Genomic DNA, 18246 nt, shown 5'->3' on the forward strand with positions numbered 1-18246 from the left:
ATATCTATCTCATAATTTGAGAGTTTATGGATGCAAAACTAATAATTACAAATGTAATCTGTGATTTTAATGCTTTTTGGTAAAATTGTCCTGTAAAGTGCAGCTTTAGGTGCCAGTTTGTACCCCGGTTCAGAGGGAACCCAGATGAGCATTTCCCAACCCCATGGTCCACTTTTATTAGTGCTGTCTCACCAGATAGAGATTATCTGTACAGATCTTTGTAGAAGTAAGAACATGATCAAGTATAACTCAACCCAAGAATAATAGTATAGTATATTGCAATTCACCAGTCCTCAGCTGGTAATAGAAAACTAATTCAGACACCACATCTAAGAACCATCTGCCTGTGAGCAAAACCTAAAAGTTCACATATGTCCTCCTCCATCCAGGCTATCTTCTGTTGTCTACACATACTTTATTTTTCCATTACATGGGAGTATTTTTGTAGTCCACATCAAAAGAGCCATCCTGAGTGACAACCCTGCTACTTCAAACAGAATGAAATGAAAAACTGGCAAGCTGCAACATATTAATTTTTTTTGGCCTAAATGTTTAAAGGGGTCATTTTATAAAGCAGTAAATCTGACATTGACAAACTTTTGTTTGTAAAGCTGACAATGTTTGGTGACGGTTGCAGTCTCTTTATAGGTGTACAGTGTACGGTCTTAGAAGTTTTGGTTACTGTCAGTCTCATAGACTCCTGCTATATTATCCTGCCACTATTTTCTATGGCAGACTTTCTCACATTTTTTAACCTGGGGAAACCCTTTAGAAAACTTTCAGCTCTCTGGAAACCCCTGGCAATATTTATATGTCCAATTTGTGATGCATTAGCCTTGTGTTCAATGGGATGCATGTCAGATACCCATATAGATAACTGATGTGAAAGGTACCAATTACTCAAGGAACTTTTAGCAACTTTTGGAGGAACCCCGGTTGGAAAACATTGCTTTATGGAATTGTTCCTCCACTAGTAAGGCCCACAACAATGATGCCTCATTGTTAATATCATACTGATACTGCAGTGATTGAGGTTGGTAAGGAAGCAATTCCACAGAGCTTTACTGCATGGCAATGTACCCCTGGCATGCGGAGTGGCCCATGTGTGATATGTTCCTTGCATGATTGGATACAAATTGAATGAACTGTTCAGGTTTATCTTTTTGTTGCATAGTTAAGGTGATTGTACAGTCAGCATTTTATTTTTAGCATCCCCCTGGAAAGCAATGCTATTAAAACCCTAACAACTGGCTGGACTGAATTAAATGTGATATCACCAATGTTTTGGGGGCATGCTTGATATATTGTCCAAATACAAGGTGCATGTCCATGCTTACTTTGGGAATATGCTTCAGATTTGTGCAGTAGTTCAGCCTAAAACATTGCTTCTGTGCTGCAGATTCATGTAAAAAGGACCAGGTACTACTGCTCCCAACTTGTGCAGGGTGTCTGGTCTTGTATCCGCCCCCTTCTGTAGGTTTCTGCAGGCAGCTTGTAGTGATTGGCCCTGGGGTCTCTTTCAGAGCTCTGCTCTCTACACAGACTATATACATGTGTTGATATTACTGCTAATTTTGCAAGGTAATATCTCGGTTTCCAAAGGCATTTGGTGCTTACACACGGTTTTTACATTATTGGGCATAAGAAGGTCTTTAAAGAAAATGTTAAAGGCAAATCCCTTAAATCACATATGGTTACGTTCGTTGTGGGAATTAACATATCACTCAGTTCTTATGTCTTTGAGGGTTCTCATTTATCTAGGTCATTGTATATCTAATAGCAGGTGGTCACATTCAACTGTACTTGTTCTTGTAATGTTAAAGATGTTTCCTGGCCAAGTATCTATTAAGCTGAAGGAAACTGTTGATCTGATCTTTAACGATGCCTTCTGCATCTTACAAAATGCTAAATATACTCTTCAGTATGATAAATCCCCTAGTAGGAATCTAATTGAAAAGGCTGTTGGATTATATTATTATTCTCAAGTTAAAGCTGAACCCCGTCTATGGAAAAAAAAAAATACAGTAACATGTAGCCTGAGACACTGGACCATAGATAAAAGCAAATAGAACTGGGTCATAGAAACCAATTAAAGTAAAAAGGAAAGATTAGCTGGGAGCAGACGAAGGGCTAAGCGGTGAATGCTTTAAAGTAGAGTAAACCACGATAAAAAGAAATAAAATAAATCAGGCTTGTGTGTCCTTGGGAAATTGTGCTGAAATTCAAACAAACGGAGAAATAGGAAGTTAGCCCTTTGGTATTTCAGAATAAAGTCTTGTTTGCGTATACTCGGCGTCCTCGGCACAAAAAGAGCCGCACTCTGCATGCATTGGCATCGATGTGGAAAATTTCTTCAATCTGCATGAATGATTTTTTTTAATCCATTGTGGAAAGATGGTGTTTTTTTTTAAAGTTGTTATACTGTAACCTGCCTACAAGAAATAAAGTGGCCCTGTGAATTAAATATTAATATTGCTTTAAAATGTCAGATGTGTATGAATGATTTAATAACTCATTGAAGAATCAAGCCTGATTTTTAAAGTGACCCTTGCCACCCTAGTAAAGATATTTCTAATCAGAAGTGCTGTTGCATTGATTTCTCCAGCAGGTCATGAATTCTACCTTACCAATGTTCTAGCTGCAGACTCTTTGGCAAATACGGCAATGTTGGATACTTAGCCGCCTGCTTTGTGTGATAGTTCTATCCTTCAACCCCTATGCCACTATAGGACACAACCATGATGCAGGGGCGTGCGGAATATGAAACTGCAGTTTTTGGCTGGGAAATGGGCAGTAGCCCACATTCCAGAAATTGTTAAAAGCCAAAGCGACTGGGGGACGGTATAGGAAGAAAGAATAGGTAAGTATAAAGGGTTCATCCCATACATAAAACCTTCATTTATGATATTTTTTGACTGGCAAGGGTCACTTTGTTTAGACTGGCACTGGGCTGCCAGCCAACCGGACTTTGATGGGTGGTTGGCAAGTGTTCATCAAATGCCCCTAATTTTCTCGGTTACTCTTCTATAGGGCCAAATGGTGGTTGTAGGATCTATGGGACAGCTTTACCTGTACTGCTTTACAACTGCCCTGTTACCACCAATAAAACAAGCCTGCAAGGAAACTTTCCTGGGTAGAAATATGGGGGGCATGACATTGCTGACTCTATAGAACTCCCCACTGCCTGGCTACTTGTGTTCCTTGGTCACAGAACCAGACAGGAAGGCAATGAAGCAAACATTACACATTTTCAGCAGGGATCAGTCTTTCTTCTTGTAACAGTTTCAAATATGTCATACATGCATTTTTTTTGGTTGTAGTTTGAGTGTGTAAAAGTTTAACTAACTATACCTATGTAATTTCTTCAATTTAATAGATTAATCGACCCAATCAATGATTTCAATATTTTGGTACAATGTCAATCAATAATTGGTTCAGGAAAGGCTTATTTAATTTGTTGATTAGTTAACCATTGTGTTGCAATCAAAACCACTTTTGTGTTACAATCATTATTTTTATATTATGGTGAAACTGATCATAAATAAAATCAATTGAACTGATGCATAGTACATTAAATACTTGTAGTTGAGAGCAAGGATTGACATTGATAACATCAATTGACAAAAAAACGAAATTGCTTATCATTAAAACCCCTCCAAATTTCTAAACCAATTCAAAAACACCTGAGTGATAAGGTGACCATCTGCTTATCCACAATCCACTCTTCATGTCATCTGATGGAAGCACCCTAACAGCATGGTATTACTTTTTATAGTATAGCCAAAGACAACCCTTTTTTTTGTTTTGGATGGAGTATGAAATGCCCAGAACCTTGGTCTGTGACCTGGTGGCAGATAATAACCCCTCTGTTTATCCTGGTGACCACTGTTAGTAGCAGATGATGAGGGAAAAGCCGAAAAGTTTAATCTATCACCAGAACAGGAAGTCCGGAGGAGTCTTTCAAATGTTCCGGTGAGTTGTGTGTGAGCAATTACTATTATTAAGCTAAATCATGGATGAGGGGGACAGGTAAAATAGTATGATAAGTAGGAGATGGAGATTCATGAATCTTTGCATGGATGTGGTGCTGATGTGTATATGAGCACCGGTGATATAGTGATCCAAGACAATGTGTTGCTGAATGATAATACTAAGACAAATGGCACATGGTAAAGCCGATCATTGCTTTTTCCTAACCTATTAGGAAATTAGTTTGGCAATCCTCATTTTTCTGCTGCAAAGCAATTTCCTAAACTCTCATTGAGGAGACCAAAAGTAGAATAGATTGGGCCATAATGTACTAGAGACACAGAGCAACGGCAGGTACTTTTTACAAGAATTAAGAAGCTGCAGATGATAAAACAATGTGAAAATTAGCAAGTGGCAGGGAAGTTTTATTGAGCAAAACTAAGCTAAAAGGTACTGGAGACACACAAAAACACAATTTTTTTTAATTTTTATTTTTAAACAGAATTTATATAGTGCAAACATATTACACAGCACTGTACATTAAATAGGGATTGCAAATGACAGACAGATACAGACAGTGACACAGGAGGATAGGACCCTGCCCCGAAGAGCTTACTATCTAAGAGGTGGGGGAAGTAACACACAATAGGAAGGAGGATAGGCAGTGGTGGGAAGTAGGGAGGGTTTTAGGAGACAGAAGAATACGGGTAGGCAAGTTTGAAAAGATGGGTTTTGAGTTCAAGCAACTAGAGACTTTATTCAAGAAGTAAGGGACAGCAGATGTAAAGGCAGTGTAAAATTGGCTAGCGGCAGGACAATGTAAATCACCATTTGTGGGTATGTGAGATGCATAGAATTGGATATAACCTGAGGTGCCATGGTGTAAAAAGGCAGCTCCAAACTTTTAAAAATTCAAAAAAAAAAGGCAACAATACAAAAACAAACCAAAACAATAAAACCCTCTACAATAACAGAATCTTATTTTTTTTCCTAAACCTTAGCAGAAAGTAGCAGTTTGAAGTGACCACTGCCTTCAATTTAATTAATTACAATCTAAAATTAGAAGTAAAAATCTCCCAATAAAAAACAAAGAATTTAGCAAACTTTCTGCAATTCCCCTAATTTCTTCCTACACATTTGCAACCATCTCTGTGCTGACCCTGCAGCAATTTCCCATACATGACACTATGACTGTTCTGTGCCCACTTGCCTTTTCTTAGTGAGAAAGCTGACTTACCCAAAACCCCTCCTGTTGGATCTTCTTGGTCCACAGGCCATAGTTCAAAGAACATGTAACACAAAGCTATACTTTTTTCCTACTACTTCAAAAGAATGCAACAAGTCAGAATGGCACCCTGGGGAATTTTGCAGTGGAGCCTGTGGTTAGCCACTTACTTTGAGTAGTATATATATCTCCCTGTGGGTTTATAGAATTACAGCTGTTATATGCATAGTCATCCTTCAGACCTCAGAGGAGTGAAAACTTTCTATATATGTTTCCAGGGACACACCATGATTTGGGGAACTCCTTCTTTCTGAGCTTTAAACATATATGTTACGAATTAAAAAAATAATATTAGCATATTAGATTAGGATTATGTCATGATTCCTCTTCTGAAATAGATAGGATGGTCTTTTAGGCTCATATGGATGAACAACAGGCTTCCAGATACATTGCCTTTGCTTGTATGTCAGTTTAGGGCTACGTACACACATCAGATGGTTCTTGTCTGATAATCACCTCAGCGGATATTGGACCAGAATCTGACGTGTGTACAGCATTGAGCGACGAACAATTGTAATGAAACCATACAGGATAGGGTTCCTTCTGGTGACCTTTATGTTCATACAGGCTAGGGTTCCTTCATGTGACCTCTATGTCCATACAGGATAGGGTTCCTTTTGGTGAACTCTATGTCTGTACAGGATTGGGTTCCTTCTGCTGACCCCTCCGTCCATACAGGATAGGGTTCCTCTGGCTGATCTCTACAGATAAGGTTCCTTCTGCTGACATCTACATACATACAGGATAGGGTTCATTCTGGTGTCCTCTGTGTACATACAGGATAGGGTTCCTATGGCTGACCTCTACATCCATACACATAGGATTCCTTCTGCTGACTTTTATGTCCATATGGAATAGGGTTCCTCCTGTTGATATCAATGTCCATACAGGATAGGGTTCCTCTGGCCGACCTCTATGTCCATACAGCACAGGGTTCCTTCTGGTGACCTCCATGTCCATACAGGGTAGAGAACAAAATGATTACTTTGCAGGGGACATTTCACATTATTTATTGAATAAATATTTGCTAACTTCAGTCATCCAATCACAAGCAAGGAAAAAATGATGTATTCAGAAAAGGTGTACTTAAAGAATTCTGTTTGCATATTATATATATAATTATTACTAATAAACTGTCCTAATATAGCACCAACATATTATGCAGCGCTGTACATTATTAGGGCTCTTATATTAGAAGGGCAGCCTATACTACTAACATATTAATGAGGAAGTTTTATTAATATTAATAAGGAGGAGGGAACCTAATTAATATTAATGAGGACGAAGGGGATGATCATTGCCCAAGGTGGGAGGAGCCACCTTGTTTATGGGGATGTTTCGTTCGGGCTGAAGTCCTATCAGTGGGAGGAGCTTTCTGCTTTGTGGGGAAGGTCTGCTCTCTCTGTGTGGTAAAACGTCATCATGGTAGGAGGAGCCAACCTCTTGGCGTCCTCAAAGTGGGAGGAGCCGTTCACTCACTGGGAGGGCTCGTCCACTCGCAATGAGTTCCTCCTCCTTGTGGGAGAAGCCGTCTATTTAGTGAGATGAGCCGTTCTCTTGGTTGGAGGAGCCGTCCCTTCTGTGGGCTGGGCTAAGCTGTGGGTGGGCGGTCCTCCTGAGCTGATAAACACGGAGCTGCTCGGTGCGGTGTCAGTGCCTGCACGGCGGATCGGTGAGCAGATCGGAGCTGACGGGGTTGGAGCTCTGTGATTGGCAGCGCGGCGGAGTGCTTGACAGATCCAGGGAGCAGAGCTGTGTTACCCCCGGGGCTCGGAGGAAGGTACAGCCTGTCATTATATCCGGCTGGTCAGTGCGGGTTCATGTCGGTGGGGGGCACAGATGAGGTGTACATGGGGTAGGCAGGTAATGACATCCGCAGTGTGCATGGCTGGGATCACACGTCATGGGGGCTGGGGGGCAGTTGCTCCATGTAAACACCGGCAAGAGGGGTGCTGGGCGCAAATCTGCCCCTTCCCCATGTACTGGGGGCGAATCTGCCCCTTCCCCATGTACTGGGGGCGAATCTGCCCCTTCCCCATGTACTGGGGGCGAATCTGTACATGGGGAAGAAGCAGAGAATCTGGGGTGCCCTCATCCCAGGAGAAGGGGCAATCTGGGGTTCCCTCATCCCAGGAGAAGGGTGAATGTCCGTGGCCCCGATCTGCTTGCGTATAGCAACTCTAACCTTGAGTGATGAGCCGGTGCTCTCCATCCTTGCCGAACCTTTGGATGGAAGCCTGAACCATGATGGTTCTGTTATAGGTCCGATGGTTCCTAACGCGGAGATGACATTCCCTGATGTATGGCTGCCTTTGTGTGCCCACATCGGTCTTTGTTCCTCTTTCTCCTTCTGACCTCGTATTCTATATTCTGAATTATATCTGATGTGTACACAACACTCCGCAGTGTCTTCTGCAAACCATGTGCACAAAGACTGTATTGTGTCTCGATAATGACAGTGAAGTAATGCTGTGCCAGTGACATTCCGCGACCCTCTCCGTTCATCCTCCGCCAGCAATGCTTGTGGTTAGACACCTCAATCTGTGTATATTCAGAGCCTGTGTGTGTGAATTCTGAATAATGGCATGTTCATGTGAGACAGAAACATCTGCCAAGCCAGCTTGTGTATGTAAACTGTAGTTGTGTAGTGGGACGCAGCGTGCGCTGGCAGTCATTCAGAACCATGGCAGTGCTGCACATTGAAGCGCTGCGTTCACCAAATAGCCGGTGACAGGACGGACGGGACCGTCACTGAATGAGATTACTGTTCAGCACAGTTCTTATTGTTCTATTGATTGCATTGGGTTCTGTAGAGTCGGATTGTTGCAGTGCTAAAAGGCGGCATGACCGATGCTACAATTTTGGACCCAGCTGAGATCCAAGCTCATTGGTCATCATGATGTGCCATAGAAAGCGACAGAATGCCGGGGAATATAGATGGAGCTTTTGGTGGATTTGTTAAATGAAATTATTTGGAGGAAAGTATCATGGAGAAATTCACTGTTCTCCCCAGACCTGGCACACCACCCAGCACTTTTTAATGACCACCCGGCTGTTTTTGGGTGTGTATTGAAAAGTTGGGTTGCAATACAGGGGCATTGGAAAATTGGGGGGATAATAGAAAGATGATGGAAAAATGGGACATAGGAAGGCTGGGTGCACACATGCAATAATTGTCATTGGAAAGGATCTTTCACAACAACTGGGGTCACTAAACTTGTCTTGTGTTGCCCTGGCCACTTCTCTGCTGCCTACACAGCTTATAAAAATTTGGATATTTTTGTCATTGTAGGAAATGCTGATTCCCTGTCTACAGATATGCTGGCCTGGAATCTGTATGCAGAAATGAGATCCATGATCTGTTCCATGTCCATGGAGTATTGGTGACAATGGGGCTGATTTAATAAAGCTCTCCAAGGCTGGAGAAGATACATTTTCGTTGGTGAAGCTGGGTGATCCAGCAAACCTGCAATGGTCCACGATTCAAAACTTTTGCTAGCGAAAGAAATCCTTTCTAGGTCTGCTGGATCATCCAGCTTCACTGATGAAATTGTATCTTCCCCAGCCTTGGAGAGCTTTAATAAATCAGGCTCAGTTTTAAAGTCAGGTTTTGTAGGAGGTCAGCTTTGGAAGCTTTAATATTTCTCATGGGGTGGGGGGTGTTCGTCAAAATATGGGAGCTTTCCATTTTGACTTGCTTTTGGTGGTGAGCACTTTGGGCTTGCCATCCTTATCTCCCCTTTTCTGCATGGGAATTTACGGCCCCCCAAAAAAAATTGGATCAGTTTTGGGGTGAGAGGATAAAAGCTGACGATAGGCGGTCTGATTGTAAACCTTACACCCTTCTTTATATCTACCAATTGCTATATAATGTGAGAACCTACATTACTAGGTACAATTGGATGATTTTTTTTATGCTGGCCCTCATAATATGTAAAATTGTAAAGTGCCCAACCTTGTATAGAAGTTGAAATGTGCCTCAAATGACATTTTGGGACCATAGTATTGTGACCACAGGTTCTAGAATGTCTTAGCTAATTTGTAAACCTATATATGGGGAAGTCATCAATGGCGTCTCTTTTGGTCCTCTTTAATAGTGTATGTGGCTGCCATCCACCTGTTATGGAAGGGTTACCACCTAGCTGCTATTTCCCCTGCCAGGCTGGTAACCAACCGTAGTTTGTGAGTCTGGTAAAAAGAAACTGCCACACATGCACAAGAAGGGTTACCACCTAGCTGCTATTTCCCCTGCCAGGCTGGTAACCAACCGTAGTTTGTGAGTCTGGTAAAAAGAAACTGCCACACATGCACAAGGGAGGGACTTTATTATATTCTGGTAGGTATGTTGACTTGTATTCTTCACCCGATGCCAAGGATTAGTGATTCTGTTTTTTACTGATCGGTATCGTAATTAGATGCGGACGAATTGTGTCTCTTAGGTGCCGTTTACCCCACAAGGCTGTGGTACAACACATAGCCAAAGGGCAGAAATACTCAGCAACGCATGCAAGAATGGTTCAGGACAACCTGCATTGTGCTGCAACTACATGCGTTCTGAAGGTCCCAGTGAATGCCACCTTGGAATGCCAACTTATGTAATGTGTTACATCACAGTGTGCCCTTTGCCAAGCAAATTTAGAAAGAACCATTAGCAGTAACACATCATCATATTATTAGGAGTCAATGGTTGGAGTGGTTAAGCAGCTGTCCATCCCCAGCGGTAAATGCACCCCATCATCTCCAATAATACAACACCTATGTGTGATCCACAGATCCTGGGAGGCTGCCCAATCCCTACTTGCTATGCAAGTGTCCTTACTGGTGGTGGTCAACCTCATTCCAAAAGCCATTGAATGTCTTACTATACCCTTGCTCAGTGTTGAACCCAGAAACTTTTTTTAAGCTTGGTCTGAAGAAACTGTAGGCGGGTGGCAGCCCATGTTTGCTAATCCAACTCTTCAGTAACTACCCAAAAACAGCCGGGTGGCTACTAAAAAGTGCCGAGTTGTGCACACGGCTAAAATGTGCTGGGGAGAACACTGCTCCTCATTTAACTGCATGAGAATACCAAACCCTATCTCCTATTTTCCACATATAACCGTAGACTACTCTAGATTACAAATCTACTTGTGGGGTAGCCAAAATAGTATATTTTTTATCATATATATAAAATATATTGTATATATATTGTATCTAGCTAACATATTGGCTACTCCCCAAGTAGATTTGTAGTCTGTGACACCTTGGCCCTCTCTAAAATTAAGAAAGACATTTTAAGGCATGGTCTTCCAGCTGTCAGAATTGCAATTTCCCAATACTGGAAATCTGCCTACCATTCGCACATCGTTCAATGTACTTAAATCCTACATGACCTGGTGACAAAAGAGACCATGGTAGTGTCTGTCAACAATATGTTTGAATAGTTTTCTTGGCTGGTCTTGCTGGATGGTTCACAGGATCTCCAATACCTAAAGCAGAAATGTCCACCATCAGATTTCCACCATCATGCCTGTTGATTGCATCTGGTCATATTCCTAGGATGACATCCAACCAACTATGTTCTTAGCACATCTTGCTCTCCCCTGTGGCCTTCTTCTAAATTAATTTTATTTCTAGGCATGAAGTCTAAACCACTACCCCCCCTTCCCCATTCCCTCATCTTGTTCACCAGTAATCTAATTGTTCAATTACATTTTAATATGCCAAACTTGAATAAAGATACAATTAACAAGAAAACTGGAATAATAAAAGTACTTTATTTTTTTTCAGGTCATACTGAAGGAAAAAGTAAAAGAGCTGAATTTGTATGAGGTGAGTGCTTAAGGTGGAGATCGTAATTTTGCCATCTCTGCCTCCTTTAGTCATCAAAACCTAATTTCAGCCTTAATTTGATCACTCGTTCTGGAATTTCTATAAACTTCAAGCCTGAGTGAAGGTTTTACTATAATAGATCTCTTGGTAACATTTGCTTTCTTTATTATTTACTTTTTTTCTCTTGAAGCAGGGTGGTCATGTATGACTGTCCTATTTCCTAATCAATGAAAGTTCAAAAACGGATTCATTGATAGAATGTGATTCATTCAAGTTCTTCAGAACTGGAGAAAATATACTAGCATGGCAGAACCTTGGTGATCCAGCAAACTTGGAATGTTTCTAGACAATAGCAAATAATTTTTAAGAAATCCATTCCATTTTTGCTGGACCACTGAGGACACCTAACATGGGGCCAGACCCTTCCTAACGCCATCCACATCATTACCTCTACACGCACTTTCTAGTTCTTGTAGCCATGATGAGAACTGACAGATCTGTTCTTCACATTCTAAATAGATGAACAGTAGCGATGGGGACAATTTTCTGACCGGGTTGAGGGGTGGATCCGACCATTTCTCTCTCATGGTTGATTTATCCCCTCCATAGTTAAACAGCTAGAAGATGTTTCCCTTCTGGCATGGATCCGTCTCTGCTGGTTTATTTTAGTCTCCTTGGCCGCTTTGCACGCTGTTTATAGATAAAATAGGACTTGTTTGGAGCTGGCATTACACACATACCTAGTTTGCTGGCCAGTGATTGGCGTTGTAGCTTTTTTGCTTCCAGGAAACTGTCCAGCAATGTGAGGAACAAGTGCCTGACAGGGCAGAAAGCCTTTGTACAGCGTTGGTTTTTATTTGGAGCCATTCACAGCACATACAATGTTCTCACAGCGGGCAATCTAGTGAGGAGCGTTCTCCTTTGTTTCTGCATAGTGACTTTTGTTCCCTTATTCCATAGCTTGCTGCGTTACTAGGGGGCTTGTACAGGCCGAATTTGATGATTTATTCCTCTATAAGGAGCTAAATGTATCTTCTGCTCTCCAGATCTATATTATAATCAGAACAAGGAACATCGGCAGTGGCATTGCTAATAATAATACCAAATTGCTTCTCCTTATTCTACAAGCCTTGGCTGTATTATTAGAAATAATCCTTCCCACAACTGAAGAATTATAATCCATTTAGGAGTTCCTTGACCCATGAGAGTTAGTTTCCACCAGGGCATTGTCCTTCGAGTCTTTTCCCATCAAAGTGTCGCACTGAGGTGCCCTGAAAAGTCCCTTTTGCTGCAAGTTGTGTGCACTGACCTGTAGTTTAAATGTACGTTTGTATATGAATTACAAAATAATAAATTCATTGCCACAAATTATGTCTTGATATATTCTGAAAGTTTGTATTTTATTTCTTTTAGATTTGTGCTGTTTGCCTAGAGGAATTCAAGCCCAAAGATGAGCTGGGTATATGTCCCTGCAAGCACGCCTTTCACAGAAAGTAAGTACTGATTGTCTTGTTCAATGAGAATATGTCCTCCTGTTTTCTGCTTGTTCTGATTGGTCCATTTTCCCAGATAGCAGATATTCTCCCCATAGGGACCTATGGGCCCCCTGTGCTGTGAAGGAACTTTCATGGATCTCAGACTGCATTTTTTTCTTTTTTTGCTGAGATTTACGCCAATATCACACCTTTTCACAGCCTGTTGCTGAAAACTCCACACATTCTAATAGTGGGATTAAAGGATAGCTGTGGTTTAGCCAGTTTGCAGATTTGAGTGGCTTAAAAGCACTTTCTGTAAATGCATCAAATATTATGCTGTACCTTTAAACCACTAATGTTTAATGGAACTCTGGCTAAGACGGTGGCTCTTCAGTTGGTGTTTTCAGGGTTTTTCCCCCTATTTTAAAATATTTTTTAACAAACAAATGTTTACTAAATCAAATGGCAGAGCTCTTTACATTTCCATATGTTACTTTTTAACAAGTCCACCTTCAGTCCTCAGCTTTAAAACCTAACAAGATGGTGTGAAGGGATGCCACAGAGCCAAGTTCTCAATGTTTAGACCTGCCTCCCTTCCTCTGTAACAAGTACAGCCACCTATTGTAATGATGTGCCAGTAGGAAAAAATTAGGATATGGAGGCCCAGGTCTGATTTTCGCACTGATAAGTATTGCAGTTTATAGAGCGTTGTGGACATAGGAGCACAGGAATTTTCAGACATTTAGAGCAGACACTCTGACGTACAATATTTATCTACACTTAAGAAATATAAACTTTGAAAAAAATTGTTCTGTGGCATTGTATTTGTATGTTTAGTCTCTATTACACATACGTTGTCTGCCAAGTCCTTAATGCCCTCTGCTTTTTTTTTTTTTTTTTCCAACGAGCTGCTTTACAATGTAATACAATCTGTCTTCTAGAAATGTTTACAAGTACAGTGTAAGTTTCCGCTTGTACACATGAAGGTCACGACAGAAGTGATTAGAATAACTGGGATATTAATGAGTCATTCTGCGGTTTGGATTTTAAGGAGTGAGATGTTTAAATTGCCACTATCAGTTGTGTATTGTTACCATGCAACATTGGCTATAGTATTGTGCCTTATGCTAATGTGCATGCACCAATATTTAGAACTAAACTTCCATTAGCCTAGCCATTGTAATTTCCCATTTCTAGTTTGCAAGGAGTGGTTGATAAGGAAGGGTGGCATAGAAGTAAAAGCAATGAATACCATATGTTTTCTTTTTGGATGCTCATTTAAAAGAATACTTTATACCTTTGCTCTTGTCATTGTCCAGGTATATACCATGCTTTGACCCGATTCTCACTTTGCAATGTTTAATGTTTTACGCATGCCCCTCTCAGTGACACAGCTGATGCTCAAAGTACTTTAAAGAACTAAAAAAAGGATGCTAAATTAATTGCCCTTAGTGTCCTCCCTCCAAGCGTCCAGAGACTCTTATAAAAGACTGGCTACTTTTTTCACCAAAAATAATTTTGCATGAGAATAATTTGATTTTAATGTGGTTGGGTTAAGCCAAGTTGGTTAAAAAACATTAAAAGAATCCTGCAGGCAGAAATGTTGTCACTTGTATATGAATTTTGGTTATGGTGCTTGCTGTGTGCTAGCAAGAAAAAGCAATAGGTGTGCTTTAGGAACATTTTTCACCCTTTTTACACATTTCTTTTCTCTCTGGTTGTATTGGTGACTTGGCTTATTTTTAATTATTGTTTTGCTTTCTGGCTGTAGGGAATCCAAACATTCCAAAACCTCGACGTATCATGAGGTCCTTCTGGGGCAGCAACCCGCACTTCCTTGGCTCATATTCCTATACCCAGGTGGGGTCCAGTGGGGCAGACGTGGAGAAGCTGGTGAAGCCCCTGCCTTATACTGAGAGCTCTAAAACCGCTGTAAGTACCCTGAGAAAAACTGTAAGACACCCTTCTCCCTATTCCCCCCCTGATTTAGGACAATTAAGGGGACAAGGCCACAATTCTCATTGTGTATTGCATGATGTCTACCTTCAATACCCACATTCCTGTCCCCCAGCAGTCACCTTTATACCTTTACCCCACATTCAATATAAACTGTATGGTTAGAAGCATCAATGAAAGGGGACAAGACTGGGCCAGCCAAGTGGGAACGGTGGTGGAGTAAACAAGGTGTGATCCAGGAAGGTGGGCCCTGTGAAGGAATGTGATAGGGTCCGACAGTGGCAAGGTGTAGGCAGAGATTGTTGTGGGGGGGAAAGGTGCCAGAGACTGATCCCATAAACAAAACTATATTGGCAGCAAACAGCGGCCACAAGGGAGCAAGGGACTCTTGTTCTCATAACATTGCAGGTAGCAGTATACTCAGATTGGGATTCTAACCCTTCCATACTTTTGTCAAGTTTTGGTTATTGGTTTTATAGTGTGATATATATGTGCCAGTACGGGTATTGCAATACTTAAAGTTTTCTTTTCAGCCCATGCAGGTGATGTTTTCTGGAGAGGCCACCCATCGAAAGTATTACTCCACCACCCACGGTGCTTTGCTCTCTGGCCAGAGGGAAGCTGCCCACCTTGCCGAAATGTACCAAGATCTCTTGGCATGCAAGAACTGAGAGAGCCCCAGAACCTCTTTACATGTGACTCCTGCCAGTGTGTGTATTTTAATCTTTGTCATTTCCTTTTTTTTAAAAACCTTGATAGTAGAAGAATTTTTATCTTTGTAAGAAAATCCTAACTGTTTTACAACATTGAGAGGTCTGTAGCAAAATCATGTACTGTATTCTGGGGGGAAGGTGCTCCGCAGTCCTTTTTATGTTTTGTGTTGGTTACTGTTTGCACACTTGGTGCCTTTTTTGAATTTTATTTCTCTGTATTGTAAGTGCCTTCTATAACAAATACTACAAAAATGTTCAATAAAAGAATATCAGGTTGAACAGCTGTGTGCCTCTCAGCGACATAAATCAGTGTTTGTTTGCCAAGCTTCCACTTGGCTGTAAAGAACTTTTTTTTTTTTGGGTATTGATTTTAGTCTTTTAATGTTTTTTTTTTTTTTTTTACATACCAATGTGATTGCTATTGATGTAATGTAGCTAGATCTGGTGTAGTGAGGTTTTGATGTCTTTTTTTCTACTTGTTGTTGTATGTGAGACTTGTATATGGACAAAGGGGCAGCTATATTTGCTTTTTAAATATGCATGCTTAAAAATCAGATTCTAAGATTCTAATCTCAATGGGAGTCTGATTAGGCAGGATAACCATTGTATGCCAACACCACATCCATGACACGGGGCAATGTGATCCCAAATTTGTTTTGTACCGTGGAATAATGGGGACACTTGGCTTGCAGGGCATCAATATGCACCAAACTGTCCTTTTTATGCCCCAGTTATTCTTTGGAAAGTTCATGTGGCAGACCTAATATATGGCTAAAGAAGTGGCCTCCTAATGATTGAGTTCGGGTGCTTCCTGTGAAGGATACTGGTAATGTTAAACATTAAGACCTTTAGCCCATTGTGAGTTTTCCAGCCTTGTGACAACAGTTTGTGGCCCTGTTCGGTTCCATCATGGCTGTACCTCTGTGCACAAAGCTATAGCTCCATAAAGACATAAGGTCTCTATCCCAAAAGATGTTTTTTAGGATTGAGGTTTAGAATGTGGCTTGTGGAAACTTGTGACCATTCAGCAAAATGAGAATTTGTGAAGTTGGACAAGATGATCTCCCTCAACAGCCCAAATCATGTGTAAAGTTTTTGTGGAGGAGCTATGAAGGGGAATCAACTCCATGGGCTTTATTTATAAAATAGGGAATCAGGAATTTCCTTGTGGGAATATTCCGGGTCCCTGTGTTTCAATGGCAGTAATTATTCCCATCAGGGCATGTTAGGTTCAATGTTTAATAAATTGCCCCTATATGAATTGCAGTGTATTTGGATTGGGATATTCCAGCAAGTTCATGTAGGATTGATAGTCCGACATTCATAAGCATTTAACCATACCTTACCATACCATAAAGTGCTTATAATGTGATGATTATCTCAACAGTTCAATATATGCTTGCTGCATTTTGTGATGGACAATCATTCTTGGCTTTGGGTAGAAATTAATTAATATGGTTATGAATAAATGGCATGGGGGGAAAATTGCAGCCACAATTATTATTTTGGTGATTGATAAGTAACCAATTTAGAATAAAATCAGACTTTCATTTTTAAAGAGCCACATAATATGCACAATTATTCATGAAACTAGGAAGGAAAACAGATGCTGCCATTGTTGAACTCTCCTTCTGGAAATGTTATGGCTTCAGTACTTTCCAATTCACTTACTTGGAACATATTTGGCGTTTTGGTATCTTAACCAATTTGTATGTTGCTCATTTTGTGTGGCATTGATTTAAAAAGTACTGAAATGAGGGAACAAGACGGGTCACATTTTCGGGAGGAGCAAGAGCAGTGAACGTTCCACAGGTCTCCTTTATAACATTGGGCCTGATTTATTAAAGCTGTCCCAGACTGGAGAATAGAGACTATCATGGAAGAACTGGGCAATCCAGCAAACCTGAAACCATTAATAAACTAAAACGGATTTGGTCCAGGATTAACCCCCCTAGCTGTATTCCCGAGTGTGACTTGCAGTGGATTTTCTAGGCAAAAATAGGTATTCCCGAGTCACAGTATTTCCCGGGCCACTTACCTTGCTCTGTCGCTCTCCCCCGGCGTCCTGCTTGTCTGGTGGATAACCCAGGTTCTCCCATTTTAGTCTTTCATCGGTGAACCTAGGTGATCCAGCAAACCTGGAATAGATTTTAAAAAAGTATTTGCTATTTGTTAGCCACCTGCGCGGTTCATTTCTGTCCGGAATTATGTCTAAAAGTGGTACATTGTTTTTTTTTTTTAATTCATTTTACAGTTTATTAGTATGATTATAATGTTTGAAACACAAAATCATGTAAAAAAAAAATAAACTAAAAAAAAAAAAATTAATAATAAATTTTTTGTTCTTTAAATGTAATTAATAATTTGATGATGTGTGTTTTCATACTATATTTTGTATTGAATGCAATACAAAAAATTTTTTGAAATTCCCGCAACTCCCCCAACGAAATGCACGCAGCAACGTCACCGGAAACTCCCAGGTGATACATCAGATACTGAGGAAGAGGATAGTGAAGAAGGATGCTGGCGGACAAGGTAACGTATTTACCATTGTTTTTCACTGTTTTATTAGCTACCCTGGCTTGGGGTTACTGCTTTCAGCATTTTTTTTTTTTAAGTCCAAGTCACACTTGGGGTTACTGCTGGGGAAGTTAACAAATGTTTTCAATTCTGGATCAAATCCATTTCATGTTTGCTGGATCACACAGGTTCACTGATGAAAGTGTATCTTCCCCAGCCTTGAAGAGCTTTATTAAATCAGCCTCATTGTGTGAAGCCCTGGCCCTCCACATAGCTGACACTCGTCTCACAATCTCTTATAGGAGAACCACAAACTTGTGCCTCATTTTACCTTTTTAGGGCAGCTAACACAGAGCAATAGTGTGCAAAAGTTTCCTGAATACCAATATCTATCTCATAATTTGAGAGTTTATGGATGCAAAACTAATAATTACAAATGTAATCTGTGATTTTAATGCTTTTTGGTAAAATTGTCCTGTAAAGTGCAGCTTTAGGTGCCAGTTTGTACCCCGGTTCA

General features: G+C 40.7%; 1 long non-coding RNA gene across 1 annotated transcript; it reads left to right on the forward strand.

Annotated features, from left to right (window-relative positions):
- The first annotated feature begins 14315 nt into the window (after positions 1-14315).
- LOC140344865 (uncharacterized) lies at positions 14316-15492 on the forward strand. Its single transcript, XR_011923688.1, has 2 exons — positions 14316-14472; positions 15030-15492. It is a non-coding gene; the product is annotated as an uncharacterized lncRNA (long non-coding RNA).
- The last annotated feature ends 2754 nt before the right edge of the window (positions 15493-18246 follow it).

The sequence above is a fragment of the Pyxicephalus adspersus genome, unplaced genomic scaffold (assembly GCF_032062135.1).
Source record: "Pyxicephalus adspersus unplaced genomic scaffold, UCB_Pads_2.0 Sca107, whole genome shotgun sequence".
NCBI lineage: Eukaryota > Metazoa > Chordata > Amphibia > Anura > Pyxicephalidae > Pyxicephalus > Pyxicephalus adspersus.